Source organism: Canis lupus, chromosome 2 (genome assembly GCF_048164855.1).
Source record: "Canis lupus baileyi chromosome 2, mCanLup2.hap1, whole genome shotgun sequence".
Lineage (NCBI taxonomy): Eukaryota > Metazoa > Chordata > Mammalia > Carnivora > Canidae > Canis > Canis lupus.
Window position 1 is genome coordinate 72,310,958 of NC_132839.1, and position 11,909 is coordinate 72,322,866.

The following is an 11,909-nucleotide window of genomic DNA, read 5'->3' on the forward strand; positions in this document are numbered from 1 at the left end:
CTGCTTCTCCTTCTATGTCTCTGCCTCTCTCTGTGTGTCTCTCATGAATAAATAAATAAATAAATATATTTTTAAAAAGAAACCAAAATCAGATACGCTCAGGATTTATTCACTCTCCTTCTCTACATCTTCTTCCATAGCATTTCCTTACCTTCACCTACTTACCATTCTTTGAGGTCACAACCAGGGCGTAATGATGGATGTGCTTTCCTGTATTATGTTTTATGTCTATACCTCTGGAAGAAATAGTTCTATGTCCTGTAGAGTGTTGCTAAGGGCTTTTTGCAAAATCCCAAAGGTAAGAAAAAAATCTGGTCATCTTCCCAAGAAGAAAAAAATTCAATATGGCTCAAGCAGAGAGTAGGCTTTGGCAAGTGTCAGGTGCCCATCCTCAGTAGTCAGAAAATTTCATTGCCATAATAGGTGAATTCCTCCTTCCAACCATTTATAATCCGTTAGTTACCTCAGGGACTGGTAATGATTGAGCTATAGGCTACTTCATCAATCTGGGTCCCAGAGTGGGCACATGTTTAGCAGAGCAGCAGTCAACCAGGGATCGATGTGTAGTGTGTGTAAGTCTTTGTTGTTATTACCACACAACCCAGTCTATTCTGACTGGTTCAGGGCTATTGTCTCTCATCTGTCCTGGTCTTAGAACCATGATTATCAAAAACAGACACTTAGAAGCTCAAGGAAAAGAAGATTGGTCAGGAGGGCCAAAAAGAATCCTACTGGTTCCATCTGGAGCACTTCAGATGCCCTCATGGGAACTGGGGAGTCAGCCGGCAGCCACTGTTGCCACCTTACTCTCTGAAACTGCATGAGCTCCTCCCTCAGCTCCATCTTGATACATACATGCTGTGTTCCTGCCCTTCTTGGCACACTTCCTTTTCCAGCTGTTTCATCATTTTTCCCAACTCCCAAGTCTTCATCATCTCAGATTAGGGGCCATCTCCACCTGTCTCTATCCCTTGGTACAAGCTCCTCAACTAGAGAGTTTGATTGGCCCAGCTCAGGTCAGTGACTCCTAGGCCAGTCAGGTGAGGCACCTTGGGCATGAAGGGTAGATCTAGAACACCTTGACATTTACTAATGACTTTATTTAGCTAACAGGGATCCCAGAGAGCCAAGATCAGGCCCATTTTTAATGGCTGTGTGGGATTGAGTATCTGGTGTTGATCTTGTAATCTAATTTAACACTTTTCCTATATCTTATGTTTTATCTTTTAATGTACATTGTTTTATGTTATTGGATTTCTTCCATATGAGCTACCTCAAAACCTTTGTGGAATAGATGAGCAAGAGATAAATGCAGAGCTCTTCCACATTTGCTCATTCATTCAGGAAACACATACTGAGAACCTCTCATGTGGTAGACATTGTTCTGAGTGCTGGAGACTCAGTGGTAAGAAGTTTCTGCCCCTCCTGGAGCCAATATTCTCAACAGGAGAGTCAGTCAAGGGAAAAGTAATTAAGAAATAAAAATAATTCAAATTGATATGAAGATAATCAATGCAGTTGACAGGGTGGCACATGGGGAGGGGTGCTACCCTGATGTGCTCAGTGAAAGCCTCCTGTGTCTGGGCCCACAGGTTAAAAAAGAGTGAGCCATGCAAAGAGATGATGGATGATGATGTCCTCCAGGCACAGAGAACCAGCTGGGGAAAGGCCCTGAGTTAATTATTACCTGGGTTATTGTAAGAAAAGTAGGGAGGCCAGGGAGGCTGGAGCTTGGTGGGTGGAATGCAAAGTGGTAGAAGATAAGGCTGAAGAGCTAGGCAGGACCAGATCATGGAAATGCTGAGGAACCACAGGGAGGAGTTTGATTTGCACTATGAGATGCCCTGGAACTGAGAGAGGGAGGTGACTGCTGTGCAGACAAGAGACTGCTGTGGCAGCTGACATGACAACAGCTGGATGGATGGGCAGCAGTCCAGGAGAGATGCTGAGCTTGATCTGGATGGTGGTCCTGGAGAAGGGGATGGAAACAGGACGTTTCTAGGGAACTTGAAGGACTAGATTTGGGTGGTAAAGGAATGGGACAGGACTTTGGAGTCAGATTTCAAATCTGAGTCCCAGTCATAATACCTCAGAGAACCATCACAGCGATTAAGCAAAATCATGTGTTTACTGTTCCTGTTGCTTGGCATACAATGCATACTCCGTGAAGACTACCCTCTCCTCTCCTTCCTCCCTTTTGTGAGAGCAGTGAAAATTCTGGATGCTTTGGGTCGAGCTCTTTCACATCTGCTTCTCTTCGTGGTGAGCTGCCCACCACTCTATATTCTGCCCTCAAAGACACACACACACACACACACACTCACACACACTCACACTTTCTCTCTTGGATACAAACATTAGCCATGTTTGTAAGACTCTGTAAGAGTCTCTGAAGAGGTGTTTTTTTGTTTTTTTGTTTTAAGGCTGCTTGTTTGCAGGAGGATTTTTCTAAAAGTATATCAGTTTGCTTTCTGCTCTAAGCAAGAGGAAACCCAATTTTAACTGCCTGACACACAAAAAAGTACTTTCCCACTTCACAATGAGTCCAGGGGAGGTAGAAAGCCTGGCACAGAACGGATCCACAGATCAACAACACCATCATGGGTCCAGGTTCCATCCCTTCTTCTACACCAATATCCCTGATGTGTTGGCATCAATCTCAGCTGGTGGCTCTAGAGCTGTGCACATCATATCCAGACACAAGAGCATTCAGGGAGGTAAGAGCATCCCTACATCCCTGCAGCTTTCTCTCAAAGAAGGGAAGTCTTTCCCAGAATCCCCCAAACTTCCCCTCATGACTCATTTGTCAAATTCGGTCTCATGCCCCTCCTAAACCAAGCACTGGCATGGGCGATGGAAGTGGTTTAGGCTGCAGTAAGCTGCAGATGGGGTCATTTTTCCCTGTGTAATGAAGGAATGAGTGACTCGGGTGATCAAAAAGGAAGATGCATTAGGAAAGAGGAAGGGAAAAATGGATTGTGGCTAAGCACATGGCTCTTAACAAAGGGAAACCCAAATTTCACTGGATTTGGGAGAAAATATTAGTTTTATTAGCAATGGCTCTCACACAGAACTTTCTGGCTCTGATTTACCAGAGATAGACAAAGGTAGCAGAAATACTCATTTCATATTTTATTTTTCCATCTTAAAATTCTTTCCTATGAAAAGAATTAGCTCACAATAGTGTGTGCTTTATGGTGACTGTAGATTGTAGGACCTTAAAATGTTAGAGGTGGCAGACAGTGCTGGTGGCTTGGGCAATGGAGAACTGACATCTGCTGAGACTCTACCACCTGCCAGGCTCCAGGGCAGCCACTCAGCCCAGATTGTCCCATTGGATCTTCAGATCTTTGCAAAGCCAAAAGTATTAACCCCTTTACAAAAGTAGCAAACTGGGACCCAGAGAAGTTCTACTTTATGGCATTTTCCTAAACCACAGAATAGCTTTCCATACACAATGAATTGAAAAAAAAATGCTCTCATATGTCTCCAATTCTAGAAATGAATTGGGGAAAAGAATTGCCCTGAAGTTCTGCATCTCCCAAGGCCAAAGCCCCCAAGAATGCACCAAACTTGGCTGAGATCCTGATTCACCCACCATGAAGAATGGCAGGAGGCTGGGTGATGGGCAAACATGGTAGTTATCCTGGAGCCTGGTGCACTGGACCTAGGGACTCACTTCTACCAGAGAGACTATGGAGAGTGAAAGGCAGTAATGTGGCAGTGGAGAAGGCTGACAGACCTCCCCTAAATGAGGTGATCAAAGAACAACACCCACACAAAGTCATATCAATGTCAGGACCCATTGAGAAGATGTGACAAGAAGGTCGCTTCACCCTTGTGGTGTACTTCCCCCAAATCCATAACCCTAGTTTAGTCATAACAAAGTCCCACCAGACAAACCACAACTAAGGAGCATGCTACAAAACATGTGACCATCACCCACCGAAGTATCACAACCGTGAAACACATGGAAGATGGGGAAATGTCACAGATCACCGGAGACAAAGGAGATATGACAACTTCATGAAATGAAGTGACCTCAAATGGCTCAAAGAATAGAGGAAGGACACTGGTGGAAAAACTGGTGAAATTAAAAAAAAAAAAAAAAGCCTGTAGTTTAGTTGATGGTAATGTAGCAATGCAAAGTTCTTAGCCTTGACAAATGTGGCATGTGTATGTAAGATGTTGATGTCAGGGGGAGGTGAATCAATGGTACACAGGAACCCTTCTATGTTATCACTGAAGCTCGTTTATAAACCTAAAATCTTTTTAAAAAATTTTGTAAAGATTTTATTTATTTATTTATTTATTTATTTATTTATTTATTTATTTATTTTTTATTTATTTGAGAAAGAGAGGGCAAGAGTGTGTGTTTGAGAGAGAGAGCAAGAGTGAGGAGAAAGGCAGAGGCAGAGGGAGAGGGATAAGTAGACTCCCGCTGAGCAGGAATCCCAATGCAGGGCCCCATCCCAGGACCTTGAGATCATGACCTGAGCCAAAGGCAGATGCTTAACCAACTGAGCCACCTAAGTGCCCCTAAATTTTTTTAAATATGTCTGCAAAAAAGCTGGGTATCAACACCCACAGCATTGTTACTTCCATCCCACCCCACTAGTTGCTGCATTTTTTCTAAACTGAAATTGGGATTCCACTTTCTAAAGAAACAGAAAAGTCTAATTGCAGATATGAGTGCTTAGGGTAGAGTTTACATTTGGGAGGAGGGATCCTCTGTCTGTACCAGTACATACACATTGACATCAAACCATGGCCAACAGACCCCGGGCACAGGTAAAAGCCCATGTCAACCTTCCCTCTGTGGGGGATGCTGAAAGATCAAATATAGTTACACACACTTAGCAGAAACCCACAGAGCCACCTCTGTCTATCAGCTTGGTCCTTTACTGATAAACCAGAAGGACAGGTAGGGATAAGCAGATCTTGGGGAAAGGCAGCACTATGGGAGAGAGAGACTGGGATAAACACAGAACTCTCCCCATAGGAAACAGTGCACTCAGAGAAGAGACCCTTGAAAGATTGAATTCATGTCTTCAGAGAGATTTGAGGCAGCCTTACAGTCATAAAACATGAGAATGAACTATTCGGAAAACAAGGGAAGAATATGAGACTTTCTGGAAATGAAAAATCATTGCCAATTAATAAATTCAGGAGTAAGTGGAGGAAATCTCCTAGAACTGAGAGTACAGAGAATATGAGCAAAATCACAGGATCCATCACCATAACAACAGTGAGATGTGCTGAGTGATCCCTACACACTGAGCAGCCTGCCAAGCACCACGCGCATGCACACACAACTTTTACAACCCAGGGAAGTGGATGCAGTCAGGACCCCTATTATACAGATGGAGAGACTGAGACACAGGGTGTGGAGTGGCTTGTGGAAGGCACGCAGCCAGTGAAGGTAAGAACCGGACCTCAAACCAAGGCCAGAACCCCTTTCCCCTTCAGCTACTTTCACAGCTGGTGCTTCTCCCTGGGTCTCACCAAACTACTTGGCTTCAGAGAACATTATATTCATATAAACATAATTTGCATAATTTTGTTAGTTTAAAGATGTTAGAACCAAACCATGGACAAAGCACAGATGCTTTCCTTATATTGGATAAAGAGGATTTACCATGATATAGCTTACAGAAGTCAGAGGCATGTGTGGGGTGAGCAATGGGGAAAATCCACAAGGTGTTATTCAATTCACTTCCACAATGGGAGTCTACAAGAGCAATGGAAAATTGATAAAATAAGACATAGAGCTTTTTAGCATCCTCACCATAGTATGGGGATCATGTCTCCTTAGTAGAGTTGATACTATATTCTTTTATTACATCTTTGACATTATGAAGTTAGTGAGGGGCTGGAGCTTGTATAACCTGGGGACCATCTTAACAAAATGAATGCAATATTGCAAATTCAAAATTAGGTTCAGGGCTCTGGTAGGAGCCCAAGAAATTAAAGAACCCATAGCTCAAATTGCTTTATATTTACAGTCAGTCTACCTCTAATTAATCCATAGATGACACCAAAACATCAAGAAAACTAAAGAAAATGCAGGAGGGAAAGGAAGTGGATAATAGAGCAAATAGACTAAATCCCTTATTTTTCATTATAAAGAATAACTCAAAATACAATATCAAAAAATATAACCTGAAAAATTGTGTGTATGTGTATATATATATATATATTTATAATAACATACATATATACATATTAATTTTGGTGATATAATCAGAAAAAAAAAAGCAGAATGGTAGAACATTATTTCTGCCACAGAGATACACACTTCATCTGGAGGTGGCATAGTGACAATGGGGACACTTCTATTTTTCATTTCATCCCATTCAGAAGTGTTGAATCTTCTTTTCTTAAGATTTATTTATTAATTATGTAGAGACAGAGCTCATGCACGAGTAGGTGGGGGGAGAAGGGGCAAGAGAATCTCAAGCAGACTCCCTGCTGTGCATGGAGCCCAATGCAGGGCTCAATCTCACACCCCTAAAATCATGACCTGAGCTGAAGTCAAGAGTCAATGCTTAAGCAACTGAGCCACCCAGGTGCCCTAAATTTTCTTTTTTATTTTCATGTATTGCTTTTACAATTATAAAAGGGCATCATATCTGTGACCCAGGAAGACCAGCCTCCTACCCTCCCATGGCTGACTCCACACATGGGAATCCCACAGGCTTCAGGTAAGGCCAGGCTGGGAACACTTTGCTGCCAGCTGGGGTGACAAACCCCAATCCCAGGATGACCGTCCCCGGTGCTCACCCACCCAGACCACAGCAGTGCAAGTTTCTTTCTGTCCAGGTGAGAGGACTCTATAAGAGAACTGATGCAGCCTTACTCTTGTCACTAATCCCTCACTCATTCCTGGGACACAGCATAGCAGGCCCCATTGGTGCCCAGCCCAGAGCTCCTCAACACTATCTTACCAGCCCTGTAGGCTTTGCTGCTAGGGGTTTACCCCTGCAACCTTCACAGGCTTGCCCTGAGCACTAGACCTTCCTTGCTGGCATAGATTTCTGGAAGAGCTTGAGCCCACCCCTCCACCCCATAGCCAATGACTAACCAGCAAGGGAATTTAAAAGCCCATACCTTTTCGGTGGGCAGGACAAACTCTGAAATATAATCTCTGCTTCAACTCACCTCTCAAAATCAGGCAGGCAGGAGCTTCACCCAAATCACAACATCAGGCCTCCCCACTCTTGCCCCTTCCCACACTCCCTAATTGGGGCTTTCTGGGAGAACGTTCTTAATAAATCACTTATATCTGAATGTTTGACTCAGGCTCTGCTTCTAAGAGAACCCAATGGAGGGGGAGGTATAGGAATACGGGAGGGGGGGAGCAAACAGCGCAACCCCTAACTTCAGGAAGCTAATGGAGAACTATGACTTCATTGATTAGTGCCCACCCTATGCCAGAATTGAGGAGGAGAGAACCTATGTTCATGGATGAATTCTGTTGGGTAGTCGAAGGTCAAGGATCTCTTCAGCCATCCTCCATACATGCTCGTTCCCCAGGGACCATTCCCACCTCCACATCTCAAAGGCACTGTGATGCCTTCAGGCATGCAGCCTAAAGAGGATGTGCTGGTGTTCAAGGGCAGGTGGCTAGCCAATCCGGGGGCTCCCCTAAGCATCCTTGGTTTGGTGCCAATTTTCTTGAGAACAAACACGTGGAATCCAACATACAAACAAGGCTGTCAGTCGGACTGAGGTCCAATTTCCTGTCTTCTGAAACTCTGCCTTGAAGAAGTATGGTGGTTTCTGATGTGTTTGTGAAGGCTTTTGTGTTTTTGTTTTTAAATCTTTCCTGAGAAAACAGAACTGAGCATCAGCAAAAGCTGAAGATGACAAGCTTGGGAGATGAAAGCTGCCTTTGCCCACCCTTCTGCACTTTTCTGACAGCTCCCAGCTGGGGGAGAAACCGAAATGATGAACGACAGAGAACCTCAGAGAAGAGAAGGGTGGGCATAATGGTGACCTCATCCCCCTCAGAAGTTTCTCTCAGAGTCTGATTTGACAAGATGCCTCTCGGCCCAGGTGGACCTGGGACACTGGGAGTGTGCCTCATACCTCACGCATGACTTCATGTAGTTCTTACAACAAATCCACGATTCCTTTTTTTTTTTCCCCATTTAGAGATTAAAAGTTGAAATTCAGGGAAGTTACAGAACTTGCCTGATGTTGTTCACTTTAATAAAAAGAACCTGGATTAGAACCCAGACCTGGGGGATCCCTGGGTGGCTCAGTGGTTTAATGCCTGCCTTTGGCCCAGGGCACGATCCTGGAGTCCCGGGATCGAGTGCCGTGTCCGGCTCCCTGCATGGAGCCTGCTTCTCCCTCCTCCTGTGTCTCTGCCTCTCTCCTGTGTGTGTCTCTCATGAATAAATAAATAAAATCTTAAAAAATAATAAAATAAAGACTTATTCTCATCACCATCAGTCACACTTCAGTGGCTTAATTCATTCAAAACTGGGTGCTGATTTTATCTTCAAGACACCTACAAATTCATCATGATATAATTCAGTGTTCACTTCCCCAAAGAGTTTTTTCCCTTACTTCTATCACCCGCACTGATCTCACCCCTCTTTGAATCTTGGTCAACTATCTCTCTGTATACCAATATTTACCATGAGATATGTGAACCCAGATAGACGGGAGAGCTCCTTTGGGCTGAAAGCTCTAAATGTCATCTGCACTTCACTTGCCACAAGAAGCAGTAGGCACTCAATAAATGCTTTTAAAATGGAACAAAGTGGGAGTTTCACACTTAGAAGTATTCTTTCATGGCTGAGTTTTTATACCACTGTGCCTTGCGGAATAAAAATCCTCAGCTGAGATATGCACTCTTTACATATGATGCCTGGATGCCCCAATGGCTATAGAAATGGGGGAAACTGACTAATACTTTAAGAAGATAGCCCTAGGCCATTCTATTTAAAGTTCTATAGTTTTCCAGATCCATCAAGTCCCCTGCCTTTGATAGTAACTTCTTGCCATTACATGCAATTCAACAGGAGTGTCAGTCCTTCTCGTACAAGAGGCACTGGGCTGGATACTAGGATTCTAAAGCTGAACAAGATGAAAGGCCAAGGAGTAGAAAGTCAATTAATTCTCTGATGCTTCATTTTAGAGATAACACTGATCCAGCAGTGGACCCGGGAACCTGACTACCTTTCCTCACTCTTTTCACAGAATCACTTGCGTGGCTCTGGATGGTGCATAATCCGCACGTCTCTAGGATCTCCCAATTCCTGGATTTGCCAGCAGATTCCACATGACTGAGGTTACCAGACATCTGACCATCTCAAAAAAGTAAATTTCTATTTTAAAAAAGTATTTCTGACTTCTTATGGTCTGGGTTATATTGCTCATCTTGTGAATAGGTTTTCACTAGTTTACAAAGATTAACAATGCCATCTAAGAGTATTGAGAGCTGGCAGCAAGCCTGCTGACCTAGCGTGCTCACTGCCACGTCCTGTGGCTTCATGCATTTTCTGTTTTTACCTGCTCTGGGTGGTGCTTATTCTGCTGGTAGTGGCCAGTGTATCTCTAGCTGGTCAGAACACATGGGCACTAACTCATTTAATGCTCACACTAACCCCACGAGGGAGTTAGCATGGTTATGCCTCACGAGTGGTAAGTGAACTGGGTTTTAGTTTCATTGAGTCATAAAGAAACTTGCCCAAGGTGTTAGGATTATCCAGAGAAACAGAACATGTAGATAAGAGATTTACATTAAGAATCTGTCCAGAATCTGAATCCGTAGGTGAGCTGGCTAGAGACTCAAGTAAGAGGCATTGTTTCAGTTCAAGTCCAAAGTCTATCTGGGGCAGAACTCTTTCTTGCTCAGAGGAGGTCAGGCTTTTTTCCCATTCAACTGATTAGATAAAGTCCACCCACCTTGTGGAGGGCAACCTGTTTCACTCAAAGTCCACTGACTTAAGTGGCAATCTCATCCAAAAAGCACCTTTACAGGGACTCCTGGGTGGCTCAGCGGTTGAGTGTCTGCCTTTGGCCCAGGGCATGATCCCAGGTTTCGGGATGGAGTCCCGCTTCGGGCTCCCTGTGAAGAGCCTGCTTCTCCCTCTGCCTGTGTTTCTGCCTCTCTCTCTATGTGTCTCTCATGAATAAATAAATACTTTTTAAAAATCATCTTTATGGAAACATCCAAGATAATGTTCAACGAAATATCTGAGTCCATGGTCCGACCAAGCTGGTACATAAAATGAACCATCACATCCAATGTCTCATGGTAAGACTCCAGCTCCAAAAGCACCACTGAGCCCACAGCTGTGTTCTTAAAAGCTGGACTGGGGATCCTCTGTTTTCATTGATTCTCTGCCCACCCTATCTGTAGGTGAGCAGGGATTGATTACGTCCTGCTTCCTTCTAAAGCGGAGTGTCTAGGGGTCACCTGAGTGACTACTGTTGTCTCTGGACTAACCTAGTCGACAGACTTTAGCAGCTGATATTTACTGGCTTTAAGACTTTTTCAAACACAGTCCTCAGGACGTTCAAGGTGAGGAGTGTTAATCAATCTGTTTCCTGGGCTGCCTGTCTTGTGTGCGTATCTGGGCCTGTAAGCTGAGCAGGGAGAGCTTGGAGCCTTCCAGCAGCCGCAGGCAGTGTGCCAGACACTCTAATGACAATGCTGGTCATCCTCATGATCCTAACATTAAGAAAGAGCTCTAATCACCTACCACACAGAAGAGGAGAAAGGAAGTGAGCCTTGTTCACTCATTCACTCAACAATCTGCATGTGCCTGTATTCTAGGTGTTAGAATATACTGGTGATGAAGCATCCTTTTTCATGGAGCAGTCACTGTAGTGAAGGGAGACAGGAAATAAACAGGTAAATGAGTAAGTGATGCAGTATCTTGCATCCTGATGAGTTCTATGGAGAAAAATAAAGCAGGTGTACGTATGGAAGAGGTAGGGAAGGAACTGCAATTTTCAAACAAGGAAGGTTTCACTGAAATGGTAACATTTGAGTGAAGTGTTAAAAGAAATGAGGGAGCAAGCCATGTTGATGTTCGGAGCAGAGCACTGTGGAGAGAGAAATCAGTAAGTGCAAGGGCCCTGAGACAGTATCAAATCTGGCTGCTCAAGGACCAAAGTGACTAGAGCAGAATGAAGGGGAAGCTATGGAAGAAGAGGTCAGGCCACGAACGATCCAGTTGGGATGGTTTCCCAGGGCAGAGAAAGGAGCCTGACTTTTCTCTGCCTGAGTTGGGAAGCATCTAGAAGATTTTGAGTAGGGAAAGCACACAACCTGACTCACATTGTTACAAAGTCACAGAGATAAAGGAGTTTGTCTCAGGCCAGAAGGATGGAAAAACGAATCAGTATGTCTAAAAGGAAGGCCGTTTTTCCTTTCACCATGATATCACCCAGAGTCTCTTTCCATTGTTTGTGACTAAGAAAACTGACAAATAGTGTTATGTGAAAAATAAAAAAATGTTGCAGGAAAGATGGATGGGTGTGAACTAATTTAAAGTAAAGTAGACAAGTCTGAGAAGGCCTCCCCAAGGAGGTAATATTTGAGCTGAAACCTGAATGGTGATAAGGAAATACATAGAGAGTAGAGTGTTCAGGAATAGATAGTGCAAAGGTCCTGAGGCAGGACCCTGTCTGGCATACTGGAAAGATAGAACACAAATGTGGCTGAATTATGGTGAGCAAGTTGAGGAGAGCTGCAAGAAGGGGTTAAAGAGGAGCCAGATCCTTCAAGGCCTTGCAAGCCATGATGGGAAATTTGGATTGTACTTTAAAAAAAAAAAAAAAAGATCAATTAATTATTTATTTATTTGAGAAAGAGTAGAGCAAATGAGAACATAAGGAGGGGGAGTGGCAGGCAGAGGGAGAGAGACAAGCAGGCTCCCTGGTGA